We start from the raw sequence: 27,830 nt of genomic DNA, 5'->3' as shown, positions 1-27,830 counted from the left end.
ATGATTTTTACATCAATAACATCCTAAAGACTCAAATAACCATTAGGTCTAATCAGTGAATTCAGTAAAGCTGCGGATTACAAAATTAACGTACAAAAATCAGTAGTGTTTCTCTACATTAACAACAAATTTTCCAGAGAGAAAAATGGATCACATTTACAATAGCATCAAAAAAATTTAAATACTTAGAAATAAATTTAACTAAGGAGGTAAAAGATCTTTACTCTAAAAGCTACAAGACACTAATGAAAAAATATCAAAGAAGACACAAATAAATGGGAAAGTATCCCAGATTCACAGATCAGAAAAATTAATATTGTTAAAATGGCAATACTACCAAAAGCTGTAAACATCTGTTGAAAGGAAAGGCCAAGTTGATGAACCTTGCTAAGTGAGAGTCAACTAGTAGTAGATTCTGACCCATGTGCCTAGCCAAGGAAAAATACTGGGTAATGAGGCATCCCAGTTAAGAGCATGGACCCTGGAGCCACACTGCCTGCGTTTGAAACCTGGCTGTCTCATTTACTAGTATGTATACTGGAGCAGGCTCCTTAACCTCGCTCAAGCCCTCATCCTTGGGATGGTTAACTTACTTCATAGGATTGTGAAGAGACTAAGAGTAAAGTTCTTAGAACTATTCCTGGCTCTATGTCCTTTTATACATAAGTGATACATTATAAGTATTCGCTAAATAAAGTAAATTCAGTTCAGGAGAGAGGGAGAGAGAGAATGGAAGATAGATAACCTTAGGAAAGATACTATATTTTTCTGCCAATTATGTTTATAACATTTTAAAAAATAATACAAGGCAGAATAATAGTTATAGAATTACTTGATGTACTAACTTTCAAAACATTAAAGAAAATAACCTTTAAAAAGTATATTTAATTTTCAGTTATTTAATTCCATTAAGACAATGAGATGTTCAGTGAGGGAAATGTCCTAGTTGGGAACTCTTCATATCTTGTTATGAGGAATTAATAGTTAAATGTCACATTTGCCCCTAAAGAATTCATGAGGGGAAAAAAGCTCTTAAAAAAATCATGAGAAATCATCATGACCCAGTCTTAACAGAGACTCCTCATAGCCCTCTGACCTGCTTTGTTCTTCTCTACAGCACTGAACACTGTTTATATGTTGTATGTTTAATTTATAGTTTGGCTTATTATCTGTCTCCCCAAGTCCCAGAATACAAACTCCATGAGGAGAGGGACTTTTGTCTTCTGCTCACCGCTGGATCCCCACCCCCTGAAATGGTGGCTGACACACTGAACACAAATGTAATAATCGTTGTTTGAATGAATAAATAACAAGTAGGAAAGAAAGAAGAAAACATTAGAGAAACAAGAGGATCTCAATGCACGTTTTGTTCTCAAAATTCAAATTGAAGAAGTCAATTCCTTATAGTTCTAGCCTATGGAGACCAAAAAACCCCAAAAGATTGTCAAAATAATTGCTGTAGACTAGTAAACATTTCCACTAGAGGCCGACCCAGGATTTTTTGGATTTGCTGAAGGGTGAATCCCAAGTTCCATATAGGGTGCATTAAACATTAGCCTGATGTGGGAAGCTGATATAGGGTTAAGCCTCGGACTGACCTGTGGGCAAAGTCACAAACAATTCCCAGCTTAGAGGGCACAGTCCTCTTAGCATAATTAGGCTTGACCTTATAACACTCCCTAGATCTTATCTGGGAAGCTAATGGGCTGAGGAAATGCAGGAAGTATAACCATGGTGTCAACAAGTGAAACTCACAAGAACAAAAACAAGTGAAACTCACAAGAACAGTGTAACTTTGGTAACCACTCCCTTGTTTACTTCTCACTATAAAAAGCTTGGTGAGGCCTGGGCACAGGGGAAGTCCTTCCTCTTGAGTTGGAGTCCCCCGCCTGGTCCCCCAATATTCCCAAATTATCTTGTGTCTTTTCTTTTTCATTTGTTGTGCGGCTCCTCTTCCAGACCCGAACCCTGAACCACGCAGGACGTGGAAGGAAACACTTAGGACAGCCTGACTAAAGCGAGCATCCATTAGGATTGCAGACCTGCAACACGGGGACCACAGGAACAGTCCACCAGCTGAGGGTGCTGATAAATTGTTCCCTTCACCAAAGTGTCAAACTTTCAAAATCTGACTTTACAATGTTTAATAAGGCTTCAGATTTAATCTTGTCTTCAAACACTTCTTTCTATTCCATTAATATATCATTTCAGTCAAGTATTGATTTTAACTTTTGGCTTTTGGCCAAATGTGTATCTAATGTACTTCCTCCAAACAGCCAAATCAATAGCCTTTATTGTAAACTGTCACGAGTCAAGTTCCTAAAATTCCTTTTAGACTATTATATGTTAACTCCCTGACTTAATGTCACAGACCTTCAGATTTATTGCTGAAAATGTTCCCACATTCCACATCAGAGATGGTTTTTAAATTGAGATAATATTATATATAAAGCGTCTAAGTACATTACATGGTCTTCATAAGCCTTCATTTCCTTCTCTTTAGTAGTTAGGAAGCATATAACTCTGCTTGCCTCACAGAATTCTAAGTTATTATTATTTTATTAGACATAATTTTTTAATAGTTACCCTCTTCCATTCCCAAATACATCCCTATTTGGATGATAGATTATATATTCACTCTTTTAAGAGCAGAAGCTAAACAGTTGGCATCCAATAAGAGAGGGCTTTTCTTTAAGTGAAGAACGTGGCGGCCTACAAAGAAATCGGAGCAGTTTCATATTCAAATGGCAGATTTAGGACAAGAGATGGTGGAAGGTAAAGTTTGGGCCATCATAAAGTTATTTTACCCTGACTTAAAGAAATCTTTGTCTTAAATGATCAGTTTCGAAAGAAGTTTAAAAACCAGGAGTCACTGATGACTGAAGGCCCAGGATTTAAAGCAAGAACTTTCAGAATTCACCCTCGAGCCAACAAGCAGTAGGGCTTGCCCGTGGCAAGGCAGTGGGAACAAACAGTTTACATCACTGATCTAAGAGATTCAAAATACACACTCGAAATAGGAGTTTTGTATTCATCTAATTTATTTTTATTTAATTTTTTAATTACTGTTTACATTCAATATTATTTTGTATTAATTTCAGGTGTGCAGCATAGTGGTTAGATAATCATACACTTTACAACATGTTTCCCCACTATTCCAAGTACCCACCTGGCACCCTATAGTTATTACATTATTGACTACATTCCCTATACTGTACTTTACATCTCTGTGACTATTTTGTAACTGTAATTTGTACTTCTTAATTACTTCACCTTTTTCACCCAGTCCCTCATCCCCCTACCCTCTGGCAACCATCAGTTTGATTTCTGTGTCCATGAGTCTGTTTCTGGTTTGTTTGTTTATTTCATCCTTCAGATTCCACATATAAGTAAAATCATATGGTATTTGTCCTTCTTTGACTGACTGACTTGATTTCATCTAATTTTCCACAAAATTATCTTGAATGGTGAAAAAAAGTACTGTCATTTGATTATTGCTCAAAATAATGTTTTCTACAGATAAAAAGTCTTTTCAAAGATTAATCTTCTGGATAACTTGCCAGGACTAAAAAATACAAACAGAGAAAAGTAGCTCTTATGTACTACTTAAGATAGCAGGTAATCCTTTTATTTGGCAGCATTTTATTTATCACATTTGAAGTGACTGCGTAATAAAGGAAAACTGTTCCAAAGAAAGGTTTATCACTGCCAGGTGTAGTCTGCATTTCTCCAAAGAGGCTGAGCAGATTGGAAGGAGAAATCTTTAGAACACAAATATTTCAAGGATGGTCTTGTTTTCCCTCATAGTACATATTTGTTTTGTAATGTACTTCACAAGCATACATGCTTATTTTAATTAAAGAACATAAATGTTTCCAGGAAATAGTTCAATGAACACCTAAATTCAGTTGTCCTGCTTATGTTCACTTATCTGTGTAACTAGAAAAATTCTAATATTATCCTTGAGAATCACCTGTTTGCTGTTTTAATTACCGCAAGTGCTGTTTTAGTTACCAGTCACTATTTGATTCACTCAACCAATATTTATTGCACACTTTCTTTTTTTAATATATTTTTATTGATATCAGAGAGGAAGGGAGAGGGAGAGAGAGAAACATCAGTGATGAGAGAGAATCATTGATTGGCTGTCTCCTACATGCCTACAACCCAGACATGTGCCCTTGACTGGAATCGAACCCAGGACCCTTCAGTCCACAGGCTGACTTGATGTTCTATCCACTGAGCCAAACCAACTAGGGCTATTGTCACTTTCTATATGTCCAGGGCTGTACTAGGCACTAGGGTGAGAAGGGGAGGGGCAGGGAATACCTTGCTCTTTTATTTTTATTTTTTATTGCTTAAAGTATTACAAAGGGTATTATATATGTCTCCTTTTTTCTCCCCACCTTGACAATCCCCTGGCCCCCCCTACTCCCCAGTGTCTTATGTGCATTGGTTATGCTTATATGCATGCATGTAAGTCCTCAGTTGATCTCTTACCACCCCCTTCTACCTCCCTTCCCCCGCCCCCCCCCCCCGCCTTCCTGCTGCAGTTTGACAGTCTGTTTGAGGCAGCTCTGCCTCTATCTATTTTTGTTCATAAGTTTATAATGGTCTTTATTATCCATGAATGCGTGAGATCATGTGGTATTTTTGCTTCATTGACTGGCTTATTTCACTTAGCATAATGCTCTCCAGTTCCATCCAAGCCATTGCAAATGGTAAGAGTTCCTTCTTTTTTACAGCAGCATAGTATTCCATCGTGTAGATGTACCACAGTTTTCTAATCCATTCATCTACTGATGGGCACTTAGGCTGTTTCCAGATCTTAGCTATGGTGAATTGTGCTGCTATGAACATAGGGGTGCATATATCCTTTCTGATTTGATGTTTCTGGTTTCTTGGGATATATTCCTAGAAGTGGGATCACGGGGTCAAATGGGAGTTCCATTTTTAGTTTTTTTTTTTTTTAGTTTTTTTTTTTTTTATTTTTTTTATTTTTTTTTTTAAATATATTTTATTGATTTTTCACAGAGAGGAAAGGAAAGGGATAGAGAGCTAGAAACATCAATGAGAGAGAAACATCGATCAGCTGCCTCCTGCACACCTCCTACTGGGGATGTGCCCGCAACCAAGGCACATGCCCTTGGCCGGAATCGAACCCGGGACCTTTCAGTCCGCAGGCCGACGCTCTATCCACTGAGCCAAACCGGTTAGGGCCATAGTTTATTTTTTTTTGTTTTTGTTTTTAATTAAATCTTTATTGTTCAGATTATTACATTTGTTCCTCTTTTTTTTCCCCCCATAACTCCCCTCCTCCCAGTTCCCGCCCCACCCTCCGCCCTCACTCCCCACCCACTGTCCTCATCCATAGGTGCACGATTTTTGTCCAGTCTCATCCCGCATCTCCCACACCCCTTTCCCCCCCAGGAATAGTCAGTCCATTCCCTTTCTATGTCCCTGATTCTATTATAATCAACAGTTCATTCTGTTCATCAGATTATTTATTCACTTGATTCTTAGATTCACTTGTTGATAGATGCATATTTGTTGTTGATAATTTGTATCTTTACCTTTTTCTTCCTCTTCCTCTTCTTAAAGGATACCTTTCAGCATTTCATATAATCCTGGTTTGGTGGTGATGAACTCCTTTAGCTTTTCCTTATCTGTGAAGCTCTTTATCTGACCTTCAATTCTGAATGATAGCTTTGCTGGATAAAGTAATCTTGGTTGTAGGTTCTTGGTATTCATCACTTTGAATATTTCTTGCCACTCCCTTCTGGCCTGCAAAGTTTCTGTTGAGAAATCAGCTGACAGTCGTATGGGTACTCCCTTATAGGTAACTGAGTTTCTTTCTCTTGCTGCTTTTAAGATTCTCTCTTTATCTTTTGCTCTTGGCATTTTAATTATGATGTGTCTTGGTGTGGTCCTCTTTGGATTCCTTTTGTTTGGGGTTCTCCGCGCTTCTTGGACCTGTAAGTCCATTTCTTTCACCAGGTGGGGGAAGTTTTCTGTCATTATTTCTTCAAATAGGTTTTCAATATCTTGCTCTCTCTCATCTTCTGGCACCCCTATAATTCTGATGTTGGTACGCTTGAAGCTGTCCCAGAGGCTCCTTACACTATCCTCGCATTTTTGGATTCTTTTTTCATTTTGCTTTTCCGGTTGGGTGTTTTTTGCTTCCTCGCATTTCAAATCATTGACTTGATTCTTGCGCTCCTCTGGTCTGCTCTCGGGAGTCTGTATAATATTCGTTATTTCAGTCCGTGTATGCTTAATTTCTAGTTGGTTCCCCAATATAAGATCGAGGGTCTCATTAGTTTTCTCGTAGATCTCATTAAGTTTATCGGCGGCTTCTAAACAGTTCTTGAGAGACCTTAAAAGTGTGGTTCTGAACTCTATATCTTCCATTGACAATTTTGTCCTGTTTCTTTGTCTCCGCATTTTGTTATGCTTCCTTGGTGCACCCCCTAGTGGTCTTTGTTCGCAGTCTTATAGTTAAATCTTGATTGTTGTAGCTAATTCCAGGGAGGGTTTGACCTCCAGGCCAAGTGGCTATGAGAATCAGCTGTGTCAGCAGTGAGAGAACTTCTGTCCTCTAGGGAGGTGCTAATCTAGCCTTTGCCTGAGGCTATCTGGCAAATGCTTCTGTGCAGGGCTTGGGCAGGGCGGGTCGCACAGGATCAACAGGGTGGGCCGGAGAGAGCAGTTATGGCGGCTCTCAGTCCTGTCCCCAGGGGCTCTGCCTCTCTGAGTCCCAGCACCCGCTGCAAAGCTCGGAGAGAAAGCTACACTCGCTCTGACCGAAGCCAGACAGTCCCGCTTCTCTCGTTTGAGTCTGGGTCCCTAAAGACTCGCCCGGATCTGGAGCTCAGATTCTGCGACTCCCTCCCGATTGAAAATGCCAACCGCGCCCTCCGCCCGCCGCCAGCCCGCTCCGCGCACTCCGCACCTCAGAATTTGACTTCAGCACTGCGCCTCCTCTGAGTGTCCGTATGCGTTTCTCTTTCCTCCTAGTTGTAGGACTTCCACTCAGCCAGCGTTCCTGTGGTTCTGGGTGACGTCCCTTCCGTTTTTTGGTTTCACTTTTGAAGTAGTTGTTCAAAGCAGCAAACTCGGCGTTAACCTATGCCGCCATCTTGGTTCTCCCATTTTTAGTTTTTTGAGGAAGCTCCATACTGTCTTCCATAGTGGCTGCACCAGTCTGCATTCCCACCAGCAGTGCACAAGTGTTCCTTTTTCTCCACATCCTCTCCAGCACTTGTCGTTTATTGATTTGTTGATGATAGCCATTCTGACAGGTGTTGGGAAAATTGGACAGATACATGCAAGAAAATGAAACTAGACCACCAACCAACTTACACCATACACAAAAATAAACTCAAAATGGATAAAGGACTTAAATGTACGACGAGAAACCATAAAAATTCTAGAAGAATCCAAAGGCAACAAAATCTCAGACATATGCCGAAGCAATTTCTTCACTGATACAGCTCCTAGGGCACTTGAAACGAAAGAGAAAATGAACAAATGGGACTACATCAAAATAAAAAGCTTCTGCACAGCAAAAGAAACCATCAACAAAACAACGAGAAAGCCCACTGCGTGGGAAAACATATTTGCCAATGTCATATCTGATAAGGGCCTAATCTCCAAAATTTATAGGGAACTCATACAACTTAACAAAAGGAAGATAAACAATCCAATCAAAAAATGGGCAAAGGACCTAAATAGACACCTTTCAAAAGAGGACATTCAGAAAGCCAAGAGACATATGAAAACATGCTCAAAGTCACTAATCATCCAAGAGATGCAAATCAATACCTTGCTCTTTTAAATTCTAATGGAGAAGCCAGATAAACAAGATAAATAAAGATGTGGGTTAGGAGGTGAGGGTACAGTTTTCAACAGGGGCTAAGTCAGTCCTCACTGGGTAAGAGACATTTAGGAGAGACCAGAAGGAGGTGAGGAAGTAAGCCACATGGGTATCTGAGAGAAGTGCATTCAGAGATTGTATTTTGACAAGAGCAAATGTCGAAAGAACTTTCAGGAAACCAGGCAACTGGAGTAAAGAGAGTGTGGGGTGATGTGTCGCTGGATCATGTAGGGCTGGTTTTATTCCAAGGAAAGGAATAAAATCCGTACTCATCACCAACCTTCTTGTGGCAGCATCCACAGGCCCTCAGGAATAAATCCAGCCCCAAAACCATAGAAAGTCATTTGGATTTTACTGAAGTTATAATGGGGGTGGGGTCCCCACATGGCAGAAACTTCATAAAATCTCCCAGTGAACATCTGTCTCTGCCACAATTCTATCATTTGACACAATTCTATCATTTTCTCTAACCACCCCCAAGCCTGCCCTCTCTCCATCACATCTCTCTCTCATCAGAGCATTTTTACTCTATTAGGCTCTCTAATTTCGATTCCCTTCATAATCATTTAGCATCATATGTAGGTATGAGAAAACTCTTTTTGGATTTTTTTTCTCTTTTGGAGAATGGAAGAATTTGAAAGACATTGAGAAATGTTCAGTTATATATGTTTAATCTTTAAGAATAAAATTATCTCTCTCTTGATCTATTCACAGGATCACACTAGAACAGTTAAATGGACATATACCAAATTTGAATAGTATGTTTTTAGTGGCCTGAAACTAACACGCAGGTTTGAGGGAATGCAGCAAATTCACTTTGGGAGGCTCAGCTAGGAGCATAGGGACGGGGCAGGTGCATCCACTGAGAGAAATAGTTGGGCAACCAGTCGTCTATGAGAACATGAGGTCCAGATCAGAAGCATCAGTCCATACTGGTAAGTAAACCCCCATACTCCACTAAGTTTTAAACTTGTGCCCAAGTGGCAGATACTCCAAATTACAAATTACATTGATTTACCAGTGAGCTGTTTCTCCAACGCACAAGTTTACACAGCAGGGTGGGATGCAGCGGGATTTCTTTATGTCATCATAATCAGCGGTGCTCCTGAATAGCAGCAGGGGGCAAGACATTACGCATCAAAACTAAGAACCCTACTCAGGACCATCTTTCTTGTTCTAAGGACACCCAGGTCTGAGGTTATTTCTGTGAAGGATGAGCAGAAGTTAGTAGAAGGCAGAGCAAATAAAAAGGAGGAGACAATGGTTATAGAAACTGCTTTATGAGTTTTCCAAATTTACACAGATTTTTCTAAACCAGGGAACCGAGCCAATGAACATGAGATGAGCAGGGGAGTGGTCAAGTTTAAAAGGTGAAGTCCAGAAGTCAAGCTCCTTGGATTCGGCTCAGCTCCACTCCCTACTAGATAGATGCAAGACTGGGGCATTCGTCCCAAATTTTTTCCAGACCACAATTGCCTCTTTCATGATTTACGGTACAGACTTTTGGTATTTCTGTAACTGCTCCAGTATTTGAACAGATTCAAAATTATTTTCTGAGAAAAATTTTGGCTCTGCGTTATGACCCATTTCCACAGGATGGGATTCTGCGTAACAACACAAGCCAGAAATTCTCAATTTTCTTAACAGAATAGTAACTGTGCCACCTGCTTGTCTAAAACATATGGTTCTCTCTTTACTCAGCACAGAATATCAGCATTTCAGGTTGTCAACAACCCTTAATGGACTATAATCTAGTTTCCATTAAATGTGTGGTTAAAGGAATGGGTATTTGGGAGAGACAAAGGGATGTGTTAGCTGATTTTCCCCTAGGAGTTAGATTCTTTACACTCTTTCTTTATATCACGTCAAACCATGAGCAAGTCAACAATTTGCATTTTTAAATGTCCATCCTATGAACTTTCATGGATGAGAACAGAGCTGTTCTTCAAGTCAAATGTGTCAATTCAGCTTACCACCAACATGTGAAAACAGCCAGGCAGCATCCCCCACCTTGTTGCTATGTTAGCTATGTTTGTACTTAGCTTTGAATTGTCTTATCAACATCATTGACCCCCATCATGATAGAAAAGTGTAGTTATTGAGGGAGTTGACAGCAACAGTTACAGAGAAGCGAAGGCTTGGAAACAAAAGTAGAGATGAATTTTCAAAACTAAAAACATGAGAAAATAAAGGATATTACAAGGGTAGATGGAATGAGTCATTTGACAAAGAGTGAATAAAGAAACATAAGCAAAAGAGAAGGAAAACTACAGATTAAATGGGTCATTTTTTTAGTTTGTCAATAAAAGATTCGAAGAGGCTAAAAACTAGAAACCAGATAAACCTACAAGGATGGATGCAGTGCTTAGAGACTAACAAGACGGGGAGAAGTACAAAAATGTCGAGTTTATTGCTAAAGAAAAAGCATAGTTGTCAAATGCCTCTTCTTAACCCAATGATAATTCAGGGTAATGACAGGCATGAAAAAACTGAAAGGAGATAGTACAAGTACCGCTGATGAAAATGTATAGTGAGCTCTGGGTGCTTCCTTACCTTAAGGTCACTCTGAGTCTGCCCATTAGAGGGGACAGGGCAAATGTTTATGGAGACCTCCCAACATCTAAGTCTAAGATTAAGGGAAGTGCTTAGCTGCCTCAATGCAAACAAAATCTAAGGATTTGGGGGAAATGTATCCAATTGGCTACAGAATAAAGAGCAGAATAGCATGCTTCCAAAGGACAGACTCATGCTCGATTTGATAGAAATGTATTGGGGAAAGCAAGGTTAAAAATTATTTGGGTGATTTTAGACTTAAAAACGACTTTTGAAACTGTAACCTATATGAAAGTTGAAAAGTCTCTGAATTAACTAACCATCTTGTAGAAATACCTTCACCAACTTATATTATAAAATTATGCTTTTCTTAAGGTTCAGCAAAATAAACAACTACATCAAGAATAGCATTCAGTTTTCCATAAAAATGAAGTTGAAGATAATGTGTACTAAGTATCCAGTATCTTGTTTATCTGCATGATAAGTTCTTCCTTGAATTAGTGTCAGAAAAATGTTTTATAATTACAGAGAAATGCACACTTCTCCTTATCAAACAATGAAAATTATTGTGACCCATTCATTAAATATTCCTCTGGTCTGGGAGTTCAGAGGTAAATACAGTACATTTATACAACTATCTCAGGCTCAATTCCATGGACTGCTAGCCCTCTCGTCTTTTTTATTTTTATTTTATTTATTTTTTAATATATTTTATTTATTTTTTTACAGAGAGAAAGGGAGAGGGATAGAGAGTTAGAAACATCGATGAGAGAGAAACATCGATCAGCTGCCTCCTGCACACCTCCTACTGGGGATGTGCTGCAACCAAGGTACATGCCCTTGACCAGAATCGAACCTAGGACCCTTCAGTCCTCAGGCCAAAGCTCTATCCACCGAGCCAAACTGATTAGGGCTCTCTTCTTTTTTAATGGTTGTTTTTAAAACATCAGTGTACTATAGTTTTAAATTTATAACTTCAAAACGTTAATTTTAGAAACTTTCACAAATACAAATTAGAAAAATAGACAAAAAATAAATACGACAGTAATCCTTCCACACAGAAATAACCACTATTAGTAGATTGTTTTGTGTGCATTTTCCTTAGTCATTAATTCAATTATTTCCTTAGTAAACATTCAACAAATATTTATCGCATATGTAGTATGTCTCTTTTACAATTCTAGAAACTGAAGAACAGCAGTAAACACGATAGGCTCACTGCTTGCACCCTTGAAGTGGGAATGTAGTGTGTTTATGATTTAGAGATGCTACAAACAACTCTGGGGTAAACATTCTCATGCTTAGATTTGTGAACACATCCATGATTACTTTACTGGGATAAATTTTTATGAGTATTTGCTGAATTAAAGAGTAAATACTAATGGCATTCACACAATCTTTGATTTCCCTTTTTTATTTCTAGGAAAGTAAAATAGGTACTGAGCTTAAACTATTATAAGGCAACACAAACAAGAGTTCCCTTTATATTCTGACCCCCTTGTCTGGAACAAAAAGGCAATGGTTTTCTTATTTCTGATTAAGATTTAAATAGTGCTGTTTTGATTTCCCAATTTTTTGTACTATCTTACAACTTACTACTATGAAAGATAAAGATATCACTTTCATCCTACCCCAAACAGACATGAACAGACTTTTCTGCACTCCACACTCCCTACAGAATTACATAAAAACTTTTAGCTAAAGTAATTATTCTTATAATAGGACTAGAGGCCCAGTGCATGAAACTTGTGCACTGGTGGGGTCCCTAGCAGCTGCCTGCTGCCGGCCGGGGCCTCCCTCCCTTCCCCTAGCCAGCTCCGCCCCCTGACTGAACTCCCAGATGACCTCCCGGTCAAGGGGACAATTTGCATACTATGCTTTTATTATATAGGATAAGTTTCTAAGTATTATTTACTAGCCGTACTATCACTGTATGACTCACTATCGCTGCAGCCTTTCTAACATTTGCTCTTCCTGGAGTTAGTTACTGTCTTCTTTCATTTGTTTCATTTGTCATGTACTTTTCAATAATTCCCCTTCTACTTCTTCAAAGAACTGTAAAATTTTCTCAGTGCACATCAAGTAATCAGTCAGTTCAATTTCTTTTCCAGATCCTTCTGACCCACTGCGCTAAAGTGGGCTGCTTTCTTGCTTGCCTCGATAAACACCTGTCATCATGGAAACTGCCTTCACCCCTTTTCTGAATGGTATTGCCTAGTTTCCTCTATCGACTTTTTGTCCTTATTGGTACTTCCTCATTCAGGTGTAGCATATACGCTGTTTCTTTTTTTTTTAAGAAAGGGTGCAAGCACAGTACATATTTTGAGTCTTAAATATTTGGCAGAGCACAAAATTCTAGTTTAGAAATAATTTTTCTAGGGTTCTGAAGGAATTGTCCATTGTTTTCTAACTTCCAGTGTTTCTGTTGGCAAATCTGGCTTCACTCTTAAATCTAATCATTTGATTATAATCAGTTTTCACCTTAGAAAGTTTTTAAGATCTTAAATTAAGGATTCTGACATTTCACAATGATAAGCCTTGGAGAGGTCTTTTTGCATTCACTGTGCTGGACAGTTGGTGGTCCCTTATAATGAGGAGACAAGTCCTTTAGTTCTGCAAACAGCCTTCTATTATGTCTTTAATAACTTCTACCCTCCTTTATAAAATTCCTACTAACTAAACTTTTTTCCCCATTTTTCACCTCTTTCTTTTCCTTTTGTACTTTGGGGGAATTATTTCCTAAACATTGTTTTACAAATCCATCTATTGACCTTTTAATTTCCATGACCACATTTATAAAACCAGAAAGGTCTTTCGTATCTTCAAAAGGTTTTATTTTCATAACTTCCTAGCCTTTGTGAATGCAATATGTTTTCTAGTGAAAATCATAACTATAGCATTTGTGAGGTATTCTTCTCCTTCCTGCATTGTCTGTTTTGTGTGTGCTTTTTCTGTTGGTTTGTTTTGGCCTCTGTTAGAGGCTCCCTAGAAATATTTACAGATCCACAGCTGTTCGTTTACATTTAAGAATGAGGTACTAAACAGCTGAATGAAAGCTCTTTATGCTTAAGCAGTGATTACCTACTGCTGGGCCTCATCCATCAGGACTCCGCCCTTTCATTGAAGAAAGTCCTTTTCTCTTACACTAGTCAGTTTCCCCAGAGAGGAACCTTCCACTGTCCTGATAAGGTATAAGCCTAGTCAACAACATTCTGAGAGCTAAGTGAAAATAGAGTGGTGTGGGCGAGCAGGGGCGGGGGAGCGGTAGGGGGAGGACTGAGGCCTTACTCTTCAGAATACATTTCTCTTAATTCCCCTGTTTTCAGCTGATGTCCCAGATCCAGAGTCTCTAAATTTCATCTCCAAGCTTCTAACAGAGCCGGCGGCAAGGGCAAGGGCAATTCCTTGTGTCTGCAGAGAGGGGAAGATTTGGAGCGCTTCTAACCAATTTTCCTGTTTTTAGTCTCATTAGCCCTCACCTCTCATTGCTGAGTCTTTCAGGAATTCTGCAACATACACTGCCTTCCTTTCTTGCTGGCTTTCCCTGCTGCAAGCACTCGAGTTTTAGATTTCAGTACTCTCCTACTGAGAAATCACTGGGCCATCTGCTTTTCATCTCCTAAAATATTGTTGATGTCCTTTGCCGGCTATTGTCTCCTTTCCCTTCCCTTCATTCTCACAAGTTCATTCCTGTTTATATGCCTCTCTTGCAATCTTATTAGTCTTTTAAAAGGAGTCAGAAAACCAGATGCCAGGTGATATTATCCTTCTCCAGTTTAATTTCTTTTTAAATTTTTTTTTAATTTATTTTTTTATCACCAATTTTCCCCTTTTATGCCATCTTCCAGTAAATACTTTCTAGAGAAAGGACAAAGGTCATGATCTTGCCATGCTAGAATTTACCCATCTTTTTTTTTTTTTTTACAGGAATTATTTTTAATTTTTCTCCTGTTTGTTTACTTTTTAAAAAATATTTTTATTTTCAGAGAGGAAGGGAGAGGGAGAGAGAAATAGAAACATCAATGATGAGAGCGAATCACTGATTGGCTGCCTCCTGCACACCCCCCCCACTGGGGATCAAGCCTGCAACCTGGGCATGTGCCCTTGACCGGAGTCGAACCCATGACCCTTCAGTCCACAGGCCGATGCTCTATCCACTGAGACAAACTGGCTAGGGCTTGTTTATTTCTTTATAGTCTAATTGTTGCTGCTGTATTCAATGTCTTCCTCTTTTTAGATCCTGCATTCTCTGTATTCCATCCCTGGGAACTGCTTTCAAGGCAAAGCAAATGTCGTCCAATAGGATGAGACTTTTCATCTAAAATAATCTCATAGATATGAGATGATAGGAATAGCAGTGGGGAAATGTTAGGGGCAGAAATAGAATATTGGGAACTAGCTATAAAGAATACTAATCATGCTCTGTTAACCATGATTGCCTGGTTCTTTTTTTTTTAATTAAATCTTTATTGTTCAGATTATTACAGTTGTTCCTCTTCCTCCTCCCCCCCATAGCTCCTCTCCACCCGGTTCCCACCCCACCCTCTGCCCTTACCACCCCCACCACTGTCCTCATCCATAGGTGTACGATTTTTGTCCAGTCTCTTCCCGCATCCCCCACACCCCTTTCCCCGCCAAGAATAGTCAGTCCACTCCCTTTCTATGCCCCTGATTCTATTATATTCTCCATTTTACTCTGTTTATCAGATTATTTATTCACTTGATTTTTAGATTCACTTGTTGATAGATGTGTATTTGTTGTTCATAATTTGTATCTTTACCTTTTTCTTCTTCTTCCTCTTCTTAAAGGATACCTTTCAGCATTTCATATAATTCTAGTTTGGTGGTGATGAACTCCTTTAGCTTTTTCTTATCTGTGAAGCTCTTTATCTGACCTTCAATTCTGAATGATAGCTTTGCTGGATAAAGTAATCTTGGTTGTAGGTTCTTGGTATTCATCACTTTGAATATTTCTTGCCACTCCCTTCTGGCCTGCAAAGTTTCTGTTGAGAAATCAGCTGACAGTCATATGGGTACTCTCTTGTAGGTAACAGACTGTTTTTCTCTTGCTGCTTCTAATATTCTCTCTTTGTCTTTTGCTCTTGGCATTTTAATTATGATGTGTCTTGGTGTGGTCCTCTTTGGATTCCTCTTATTTGGGGTTCTCTGTGCTTCCTGGACTTGGAAGTCTATTTCTTTCACCAGGTAGGGAAAGTTTTCTGTCATTATTTCTTCAAATAGGTTTTTAATATCTTGCTCTCTCTCTTCTTCTGGCACCCCTATAATTCGTATGTTGGTACACTTGAAGTTGCCCCAGAGGCTCCTTGCACTATCTTCATATTTTTGGATTCTTTTTTTTTTTGCTTTTCCGGTTGGGTGTTTTTTGCTTCTTCGTATTTCAAATCTTTGACTTGATTTTTGCGATCCTCTAGTCTGCTGTTGGGAGTCTGTATAATATTCTTTATTTCAGTCAGTGTATGCTTAATTTCTAGTTGGTCCTTTTTCATAACCTCGAGGGTCTCAATAGATTTCTTGAGGGTCTCACTAAGTTTATCAGCGGTCTCACTAGACTTATTGAGGGTCTTACTAAATTTATCGGCAGTTTCTAGAAAATTCTTGAAAGACCTTATAAGTGTGGTTTTGAACTCTATATCCAGTAGTTTGCCTTCCTCCATTTCTGTCATTTGTGACCTGTTTCTTTGTCTCCACATTTTTTATGCTTCCCTGTGTTGACAGAGTGGCTTTCTGTGCTAGCTGTCCTATAGGGCACAGTGGATCAGCCTCCCCAATTACCGGAGATGGACACTCTTGGTGCACCACTTTGTGGGCTTTGTGCACAGTCTTATTATAGTTAAGCCTTGATTGTTGTAGGTATCACTGGGAGGAATTGACCTCCAGGCCAATTGGCTGTGAGAATCAGCTGTGTCTGCAGTGGGAGAACTTCTGTGCTGGAGACACCCTTCTGGGGCAAGACTTGCTTCAGTGGAGCTTTGGTACTCATTGAGTCTGCCCCCTCAGTGTCTCCCTTATGGACATGAGGAGTTGTAATCTTGATGGTCCCACTCTGACCACTGGGTACCCTGGCTCTTGGATCTCTAAGGAGGTGCTAATTTAGCCTCTGCTTGAGGCTACCCAGCAGGAGCCCAGCTGTGAAGCAATGCAAGCTGCTGTGGGGCCTTGGGCCTTCTTTTGGATGTTCTGGCTTTCTCTGACTCAGTTGCAGTTTGTTAGGTAATTTTAGATTGCAAAAGGCCAGGCCTTTTATATGCAAAAGCCTCTGCACACAGCTTGGGTGGGGCGAGGTCTTAGGGGATCAACAGGGCGGAGCAAGCAGCTATTGCTGCTCCTCAGTCCTGCCCTAAGAGGCCCCTCTTCTCACTGTCCCGGTAATCGCTGCAAGCACCTCTGAGAGAAAGCCGCCCTCAAGTTCCGACCGATGCCAGATAGTCCAGTTTCTCCCGTATGAGTCTGGGTCCCCAGAGACTGGCCTGGAACTGGAGTTCAGAGCAGTCGGGAGCTTGAGACTCCCTCCCGATTGAAAAAGACAACCTTGTCCTCAGCTGCCAGCCCTTTCCGCGCGCCTCCGTACCTCTGCACTTTACTTCCGCACCTCCTCTGAGTCTCAGTGTGCTTTTCTCTTTCCTTCCAGTTGTAGAATTTCCACTCAGCCAGCCTTCCTGTGGTTCTGGATGATGTTCGTTTTATCTTTTAGTTGTATTTTTAAAGTGGTTGTGTGAGGCAGCAATTTCCGGTGTTTACCTATGCCGCCATCTTAGTTTCTCCCCTGCCTGGTTCTGATTAAAGACTCCAGTTTAATTTCTTTACTTGTGACTTTTCAATAATGTTTTCTGGTTTTAAAACATAAAAGGCAACCTACTGAAAAGAAGATATTTGCATATGATGTATCTAATAAGGGTTAATATCCAAAATATGTAATGAACTCATACAACTCAATGACAATGGCAAAACAACAATCTGATGAAGAAATGGGCAGAGGACCTGAATAGACATTTCTCCAAAGAAGATATACATATGGCCATAAGACATGAAAAGATGCTCAACTTCACAAACATCAGAAAAATGCCAATCAAAACCACAATGAGCTATCACCTCACATCTGTCAAGATGGTATCATCAAAAAGACAAGAAATAACAAGAGTTGGTGAGGCTGAGGAGCGAAGGGTGCCCTAACACTGTTAGTGGGAATGTAAATTGGTGCAACTGCTATGGGAAAAAAACAGTATGGGGATTCCCCAAAAGTTTTAAAACAAAATTACCTTATGACCCAGTTATTCCACTTATGGGTATATATCTGAAGAAGTGAAAATACTAAATTGAAAAGATATTGGAACCCCTATGTTCATTGCAGAGCTGTTTACAAAAGCCATTATATGGAAGCAACCTAGATGTCTATCAATAAATGGATAAAGCCCTACCTAGCAAGTTTGGCTCAGTGAACAGAGTGTCGGCCCATGGACTGAAGGGTCCCAGGTTTGATTCCTAGTCAAGGGCATGTACCTCGGTTGCAGGCTCAATCCCTGGCCCTGGTCGGGATACATGCAGGAGGCAACCAATCGATGTGTCTCTCTCACATTGTTATTTCTCTCTGTGTGTGTCTCCCCCTCCCTTCCACTCTCTCTAAAATTCAATGGGAAAATATTTTCAAGTAAGGCTTAACAACAACAACAAAAAGATGTGGTGCATATATATAATGAAATATTACTCAGCCATAAAAAGGAATGAAATCTTGCTATTTGTAACATCATGGATGGACCATCATGCAACATCCTTGCTAACTGAAAAGTGTCCTAAGTTATAGAAAAAAATTCCCCCAAATAGGCCGCCTCTTTAAGGTATCAAAAATCTTTCCAAGGGCTTTTTCAAACGAAACATTAAATCACTACTGCCTCTATTTCTTCATCAGCCTCTTCACTTGCTTCCAGCCGATGGCCTTTACTGAAACTTTTCTCCCAGGCCTTCAAATACATCCAAATGACCAAATCAAATGGCATGGTCACATTTCTCTTTTATTTAATTAAATGTTTTTAATGGTGACATAATTGCAGGTGTCCTCGTCCCCCCACCACCCCCGCTTTGCCCACCTCCACCCACCCCTCCACATTTCATAGTCATTGTGCCCACTCTGGCATTTGACATAGTTGACCAACTCCTTCCTTCTTATAAGCTCCTCCACCTTAGATATCCATGGCAATATATCAACCTGCCCTACCACCTCCTCTCTACTTACTTTCCCTCTCTTTTCTGACAAAACAGCACTTCTTCCTCCCATCCTTTACATGTGGTATGTCCCAAGGCTTAAACTTTGGTTCTCAGCATTTTTTATTTGAATAACAATGAAAGACTGAATCACAGCCATATTCCTTGTATTCAGCCCAAGAGAACTAATACTGTCTCCTAAAGAGATCCAAAACAGAACAGACCTCGATGGACCGTGAGGAGATGTCTAAAATTGGAGGTGGGGTAGGATTAAGTCAGTGGAGAAAGGAAGACACAGAGGAAAAGGGAGAAATTAAGAAAAATAGTCATTTCTTGCAATGCACAGACACCACGCCAAGCTCTTTCATATATATTACCCCGTTTAGTTCTCAGCACAACCCTGTGAATCAGGCACTTTATCTTTACAGGAGTTTAGCAGAAGCACAAAACCAAAGAGCCGTGATGGAGGTTGTCTGATGAGGGCGGCAGCATGGTCTAATGGAAAGAACAGGGGCTTTGGGGTCACGTGGCTTTAACTCCACCACTTACTGCTGCGTGGCTTTGACCAAACCACTTAACATTCTGGTTTTCAGAGTTCTCATTTATAAAATGGGGACAAAATTGGTTGATAACAAGTGAAAGAATTGTAAATAAGAGGTAGTACAAAACTAGTACTTAGTGCTCCTAAGTAGTTGTGGTTATTATTATTCTGACTCTGTAAAAAACAGGTTACTTTGATAACAAAAGAGAAGACTACGAAAGGCAAAGAAAGAATTTCAAGGAGAGGGATTAATGTTTCTTCTAAGATGTAGACCCAAGCCCAGACTGAAGCATGCCTGGGGTTTTTTGTGGCTGTACAGCCTTAGAGAAAAGCTCTCAGTAATTCTGCAGGGAGCTTCTCTATAAGAAAGGCAATAAAGCATTCCCCTTGTGACAGCAAAAGTCAGTGGAATGACATGAGTCATAGCTGTCTGGAAAAATGTTCAACCCCATAATTCATATTGATTAAATATCATCTCCCCAAATGAGGGTGCTCATATCACTACTGAATCTTATGAGAAGCTGTGGCTATTCTTTCCGGATAAAATGTTTTGACAATTTTCTTTAAAAGGCAAAAAAAAAAAAAAAAAAATGTCTATATTGTCTGCTCAGCATAGCTCAGTGGTTGAGCATCGACCTATGAACCAGGAGGTTATGGTTCGATTCCAGGTCAGAGCACATGCCCAGGTTACGGGCTTGATCCCCAGTGTGGGCATGCAGGAGGCAGCCGATCAATGATTCTGTCTCATCATTGATATTTTTCTCTCTCTGTCCCTCACCCTTCCTCTCTGAAATCAATAAGAATATATTTTTTAAAATGTGTGTATGTTTTTAAAAAGCAACAATAAAAAGGCAAGATGCCATAAGCCTCTGTGGATTTAGAAAGATCAGATTACCAGAAAATGCTGATTATTCTCCATATGTACTTTTTACATGTCTTAACATTCCTTTTGCCATAAAAATATGAAAATCAACATGGTGAACCAAAAGTGAACAGAATAAAAGAAAAACGCAAGCTGACCAGAAGAGCCAAGAGAAGCATATTGTCCGTGGAAGCATTTCAGACAGCAGCTGCAGACTGTTCCCAGCCACTCTGATAATGGAGAACATAATTAGTTTTCCCTGACAAAGAAAAATAGAAGAAATGATGAGGTCAAAGCTCATACATTAATTCAATTCAGTGAGTGTGTTTGTTGGAATAAATTGTCTGTGCTTCAAACTGCAGGTCAGAGAAGACATACAAGACACAAACAAAGCATGAAGAGCACCCAAGTATTTACTCGCTCCTTCATTCATTCACTCATTCATCTATTAAATACTTACTGTGCACTGAGTATGTGCAAAAGACATATGCTAAACTTTGAGGATGAGGGAAAATAAGATGCAGTCTCCGTCTTCTAGACGCTCATGGCCTGCGGCCAGAGAGAGCAGCAAATAACCCCTGGACAGTGATTGGTGCATGGAAGAGGATGCACAGACCACCAAGGAGTGGTAACTGGAGGGTTGGGTAGGGTGAGAGAGAACAGGTGATTGGAGATGGGAAAAGATTTTCTAAGGTCAACGTGTAAATTGAGAATTGAAGGACTGAGAGGATTTTAGTCAGACAGGCCAAAGGCTAGTGGCATGGGTAAAGTGAAGAATTCCCGTCAGAGAAAACTGTGTGTACAAAAGCACAAAGTTCTCAAACCCCACAATGCCAATGCCAGTCCAGAACAATTTTTTTCAACAGTCTGTGGCTAAAAGAGGAAAATACAGGCAATGAGTGAGGCTTTCAAATTTTATGTTAATGAGCAGCCTTTCCCCTCCAAGATTATATCCTTTCTACATTTTGATGTCCACCTATAAAGTCTTTCATGAATCGTCCATTTATTAATTTATTTGGTAATTTTCTAACCCATTAAATCATAAATTTGGGAAGTCCTGAGTAAGAGTGATAAAGCCACAAGTAGTTGGCATGGTTAGAAGGCAGAATACACCTGGCAAATAAGTACGCAATAGTTTACAAAGGAGATTACATTCAAAAAGTAGGCAGAGACCAGATTATGAAGGGCTTTAAATGGCAGCTGAAGAAGTTTAGTCTATCCCGTAGGCAAAAAGGAGCGGAGGAGCATTCAAAAGGTGTGGAATTAGCAAGTTTTTATTGGGCAAGTCATTTTCTTTCTCTGGTGCTTATATGTAAAATGCTGATGCGGGCAATCACCCCACCTCCCAGACTTATGGGTGCTTAAATCAAAAATGAAGAGGAGTTGATGAGCTACTCCGTGGAGTCTAGAGTATACTCTAAAGGAAAAGGGTTAATATTGATAAGATCCTCCCTCTCCTCTAAATAAATATATAAACTAACCAGCTTTTAAAATCTCACCGCCTGCTCTTTTTGCCTCATCACTTTCAGTCAGGATACTAAACCAACAGATCCTAGTGTTGGACATGAAATGATGAAAACAGTAAGATAACTACTGATCTCTAGTAGATAAATGCATGTCTCCACATAGACTCTGAGTTTTATTTGTGACAAAGGACTACCTACTAAGAATCTGTAATTTTTAAGAATTATTAAAATTTCGTATGCAAATACTAGAATGACCACATTACTCAAGTTTACCAAGGACTCTCACTCAACATTCTACAGGGAAGCCTGGCTGCCATGCAACACTTGGCCGAATAACAATGCTTTCTTTGTGCCTGACACATGCAGTTTTGAAATTCCCACGATTGTTAGCAAAGACATGTTTTATCAGTGCATCATCAGTGTTGTGGGGAATTGGCTGTGATTTTTAATTGCTGCTGCTCTTGTGTGTAAATATAAATTACTTTAGTCGTGGCTGAATTACCTGAAAAGTAGACTATGTTTGTATTTGGTATGCCAACCAAATAGGGTCATCACAGAAATTACCAAAACAAATTTTTAATAATTTGATACTTGAATTCCTAAAAAGCTTTGAAGTAGTCCTTATAGGCAAATTCAAAAAACTTTGCTCAATCGAGAATACCATATTATATTTTTTATTAATTTAGCAAAAAAACTCTTTAGTTTTTTCTGTGCATGGTTGGACTAACCCTTTGGTATGTACAGATGAATATTTATATCAACAGTGTTTTATGCAATAATTTTTGAACAATTTAAATTTGAGGTATATTCTTGTTAGTTAGAATTCAACTATGAATCATCCGTAAATGTGCTGGTATAATAATAGCTCATAGTTAGTAGGCTTTGGAAACAAGCTATTATAAATTTCTATTCTGCCCCTATTTCTTACAACATATGCGTGGGTATGTCTCATAAAACTCTCTAAGCCTCATTTTCTCAAATAGAAAATAGAAATAAAATAGTATTTGCCTCATAGGTTGGCAGAGACCACTAAATAAGATCATACATATAAATCCCTTTGCATCAAACCTGTCACACTTTTCAGTTAGCCATTATTATTATTATCACCATTATTATTATTATCACTATTATTATCATTATTAAATTCATTGTTAATGTAAAATAAAAATAGGTGAACTAAGGAGGTCAAGAAAACTCAGCATATTAAAGCCACCAAATAAAAACACTTCGAGTTTTGTCAACAAAGAAAACAAAAGAAGCACCAAATAAATGTTGGAAGTTATTTCCACACAGAAACCAGCAAGGATAGAAAGTGGAACAATTTCCAAGTGAGCTGAAAATGAGAAACAAGAGGATTCCAGCACATACCAAATGGCTTGGGTAACCACTTGTCCGCAAATGTCACCTTATTTCAGTGAACCTAGAGAACTAAGCGAGATACCCGTGATGTTCAACAACGAAAGAGACTCTTTGGAATGTACATTTAATTCCATCAATAGTGATGAATTTATGCATAAGCTCAATTTACCAATTTTATGGTAAGAGCTTGAACTTTCTGCACAGGTGCTTTTGTATCTGGAATATGCGAGGAATGTCCATGAGCCAAGAGCATGTGTTGCCAGCAGGAAGCTGTCTCTAGCCATATGGGCTGACCAATCAGTGGTCAAATACCTGGCACCAGCAGATAGACTCTATTTATACCTTGGTATTTGTTCATAATGCAAATTTAGAGACCTTCATTTCTTAAAATGTCTGTCTATTGAAAAAGTATTTCCGTTGTATTTGTTCCACTGTGAGTGTCTATGTTTGGGTGTGTTACAGGGCAGGGGGTACACTTGGAATAAGCACGCTGTGGTCGTGGGAGCATTGCGCTGTTTTATCTGAGGAGGGACAAAGGAAGGGGATAAGTATGTCAGGAAGCCTGCCTCTCCCATCCATCCAGACCCCCACAGGCTCAGTCCCACCTGATGTACCAGCATCCTCTGCAGAATGGGAGAGAACAGAGGGATTGACAAAGTGGCTAATGTGGAAGTGATCTAGCCTTCCCTTCTCCCTGCTCATTAGTCCCAGCATTCATTGTAGATAATCATAAAAGAGCTCTCAAACAGTTATCACGTGTTATCCAAAAAAAAGAGAGGGAAGCCAGCCAGTATGTCTCCTGACGCCAGTTTTCACTTCCTCCTCTATTTATGCCATCATGGTGACAGCTTTGCTTTTCACTCACTGGAGCATGTACTGGAGGATCACTGGAAGACCATTCAACACTGATGAAAGGTCTATGGGAATGCATGAAGATTCCCATCTAACAACTGGAAGTAAATTTTTTAATGAAATAACTGGCTCAATTGACAGAAGAAACCTCAATTCCAGCCCATATTCTGACTCAGGACCAGAGTATGTAAATACAAGTCAAATTTTCCAGTCAATCCAGTCTTGAATAGTAGCATTTGAGGCTCAAACCTTATTTATTGTGTATCTTCTTTCTCTACTAAATCATTTTTTTTATATTCGAAAAGTCAGATATATTGAACATCAAAATAAAGCTGATGTGCCGGGGTCCAACCCCAGCAGGTCCAGGGGTTCCCAAAGGCGTAGACAGAGTCGGCGAAGACTATCCACCCTCTTCCTACGGTGGAGTCCTATCCGTCCCGAGTGCGGGGGGGCTTACCTAAGGGGTCCCTGTCCGGGTGCCAGATGGTGGGGTCCAACCCCAGCAGGTCCAGGGGTCCCCAAAGGTGTGGACGGAGTCAGCAAAGAAGGAATGACATGGAAACAGCGTTCAGTTGATCAGCAGCCTAGCCAGGATCTCTAGCCAGGATCTCCAGCAAAGTTCTGGTTAGGATCTCCAGCCAGGTTCTGTGTCCATGTTCTCTTGTTAGGCTCTCCAGCCAGGTTCAGTCACCAGGTTCTAGTCAGGTTCTCTTGCCAATTTCTGTAGTCAGGTTCACTCCAGGATCTTTTGCCATGTTCTCTCGCTAGGTGCTGTCTCTAGGTTCTGAGGCCAGTTTCTGTCCAGGATCTTTTGACATGTTCTCTCCAGCAAAGTTCTTCTGTCTCTAGAGAACGTTCTGTGTAGGTTCTGTGCCTAGGTTCTGTCTCTCTTGGTTCTGTCTTCTGAGTTCTGTGTCTTGCTGTCTTATTACATCTGTATTTATACCAGTTGATTCAATCCTATCAAGCTCTATTACAAAGGTTAGGGCGTTTCTTATCTCCATTCCAGGGAGTAAAGATTATGTAGCTTAAGCATGATTGTTCATAGTTAAAGTGATTAATTACCCGCCTGGCACTTAGTTAAGAGGTTTTATTCCCTCCCTAACTTCAGGGGAAAATCCCTACCTGGGGAAACAACCTTTCTCAGAGACCTTGGTTAAAACACATAGTGCCAAGAAGGTGAGCAAACATATTAAGAACAGTGAGCAAACATATTAAGAACCATATATGCCAGGTCCCTTGAAACAGCAAGCATGGACCGGCTCCCGGCACTGATGAATAAAAAGGCACACTACAAAAGTTCAAGCATAGAAAACATAAAACAGTTCTTCTTGGTCTGGTTTGTTTCTAATGTAGGAGGAAAGGGAAATGGGTGCATTAAAATCACTTTTCAGCCCTAGCCAGTTTGGCTCAAAGGATAGAGCATCGGCCTGCGGACTGAAGGGTCTCGGGTTCGATTCCGGTCAAGGGCATATACTTGGTTGCAGGCACATCCCCAGTGGGGGATGTGCAGGAGGCAGCTGATTGATGTTTCTCTCTCATCGATGTTTCTAACTCTCTATCCCTCTCCCTTCCTCTCTGTAAAAAATCAATAAAATATATTTTTTTGAAAAATCACTCTTCAGGTAAAGGTTTCTCTGATTTGAAGCAGTTAACATTGGCTTCATTCTCCCTGATCCAAAGAAGTCTTTCCTTTCATTGGCTTCAAGGATATGTTTAGTCTTTCACTGTGTAGAGGTGATACATCAGGGCCATGACCAGGGCTGAGAGGCTGGGACCACCTAGCTGGCCCGCAGCTGGAATTAGAGTTAACGGTAGTAATAAGAGTTTCCAAAGTCTTGCTTATCTTTGACCTGTCATCTGGACGAAGCTCCCTACCGATACCTGTTTGGACAATTCTCTAGCATCTGTAGCGTGCCCAGCATCCTCAAAGATTTCAATAGCATCACCTCCAGCTTGTTCCCTTAAGACTTCTCCGCCAAAATGTGCCTCCAAAAATTTGATCAAATCATGCACCTTGTGGTGCAGGATCAGCCAGGTGCCGTAGTTGTGCTTCTGGATCTTTTCCAGGGTGTTGATGGCCTTGTCAGACTACTACTGTGCCATTTTGGACGTGGTGAGCTTCAGGCCCTGCGGACACCAGCCAGCAAGGCTAAGCACAATGAGCATCTCGATGAGCCAGGGCTGGGACATTCCTCTGCATCCCAGCCCTAGCCAATCATGTTTTAATCTGGAGGGTTTTCTGCTGAGTCTCTTAGATCTGCCCATTCTATGCTTTTCCCATTGTCTGCACTCTGGATTAGGCTCTTGGCAGGACTGTCTTTTAATTCATGTCCTTGACTCTGTCAGTCTACCCCAATGCCACTACCAGATTCGTGCTCCTAATCACAGTTCTTAAGTTACTTCTGTACCCAAGAACTTACCGTGGCTCTCAAACTTCTATTAAACCTCATCCTAACTGTCCAAGATTTTCTTTCATTTCTCACCCTCACATGTTCTTCTCAAACCACCCATTCAGGACTAACCTGAAACCCCAAAAACCACTTCTCATGCTCTTTCACCAGGTTCAGAATGTGCCAATTCAACTCCCACTTAGCCTTTATGAGCAAGTTCAGCACTCTCTCTGTTCCCAAGTACATTCCTTGGCTGTCTGATGCATTGGGCACAAACACTGGAGGTCAAGGACTATGCCTTACCCTTTCTGTGCTAAGCAGAGTTGTAAATTTTGTCACGTGCAAGTAAGATGTTTCTATTTTTGTCATTTTTCCTACTCCTCATCCATCCCCATTTCAAGCACCTATGATAAACGTGTGCTTTACTAACAAAAGCCTTGGTTTAGAGCAGTCAATCTTTCTCTGATGCAAGATTCATGCAGAGAAAATATGGCAGAATTAACACACACTGGTTTTTTAAACTTATCACCGTTTCCCGTCTTCTGAACAGAACTTCTATTTTGCCTCTTGCTTTCCATTTCCCCACAAAAATCTAAACTATTTTCCTACCCTCCCTCCTGTGCTCCCTCCTAAAATAATGACATTTCCAGAAATCAGAGTCATTTGATTTAAGATTCTCACAGTGAGCTGTGTTTCCTGTCAAATGGAGACCTTATGGTAGTGGAAGGTAAGAGGAGAATATGTACCAAGAGTCCTTGAAGTAGTGAAAGAATTAAGAACTTGGTATAACCTGGAAGAGATGAAAGTGGTTAGGGCAAACAAAGAAACCAATTCAGGAAGCTCCCAACAACAAAATCCCCTCACAGGCGCAATGCTCCATGATGAAATCCGTTGTTCTTAAAGTCAGAGGTCCACTATACCTGCTTCCAATCACCATAATGGCATAGCTGATGCCTATTATATCAACTGTAGATTTCCACCACAATGACTCAAACAGGATGCATTCTAGGATGAGATTGGGTGACTAGATTTAGAGAATCAATAAACGACAAATGGAGGGGAGGGAGGTGGAATGGAAGGGAGAAAAAGAGAGAAAGAAATAGAGGATAGGGAGAGAAAGGGAAGGAGGAAGAGAGAGGAGAGAAGAAGGAGGAGAAGGAGGAGGGAGGAAAAGGAAAGATGGGAGGGCAAAAATAAATTTAAAACAAGAGAGAATGAGGGAAGGAGAGAAGGAGGGAAGGAGGGAGGAAAGGAGGGAGATGAACAAACTGACAAGGGAAAAGAAGAGAGATACTGGAAGCAAGCAAGTTTCTAAAATCATTTTTGAGGCCAGAAGAGAGGGTGCTTAGAGTGGGAGCCCTGAAGTCAGGGACTCCCGAGTTTTCATCCTGGCTCTCATCACTAACTATCTAAGCTCCACTTTCTTCTTATGTCAGTAGCTTGTCCAAGGTCAAGCTAGAAACTTGATGAGGGGTAAGATTCAACTGAAGAGAGAGAGAGGAGGAGAGGAAGGAGAAAGAAACCCAGCACTGATAAAAGCATGCCCCTTAAACAACAAAATACTAGAAAAAAGAACAAATTATCATTATTCATAAAATATATAAATATACAATGAAACTGGAAAACCCAAGAGGATAAACTGAATAAACAAAAACACACTCTAAGAAACTTAAATAAGGTGGCTTGCTATAAATAAAAAATAACTTTCCAA

General features: G+C 40.1%; 1 protein-coding gene and 1 pseudogene across 7 annotated transcripts in view; both read right to left on the bottom strand.

The window, feature by feature from the left end:
• ST8SIA1 (ST8 alpha-N-acetyl-neuraminide alpha-2,8-sialyltransferase 1) overlaps positions 1-27,830 on the bottom strand; it is a 144,942-nt gene that overhangs the window by 92,463 nt on the left and 24,649 nt on the right. The window lies entirely within an intron of this gene.
• On the bottom strand, positions 25,270-25,832 carry LOC118650344 (annotated as a pseudogene).

The sequence above is a fragment of the Myotis myotis genome, unplaced genomic scaffold (assembly GCF_014108235.1).
Source record: "Myotis myotis isolate mMyoMyo1 unplaced genomic scaffold, mMyoMyo1.p scaffold_m19_p_3, whole genome shotgun sequence".
Lineage (NCBI taxonomy): Eukaryota > Metazoa > Chordata > Mammalia > Chiroptera > Vespertilionidae > Myotis > Myotis myotis.
Note: the sequence above shows the minus strand (reverse complement) of the source record. Positions and strands in the feature narration are given on the sequence as shown.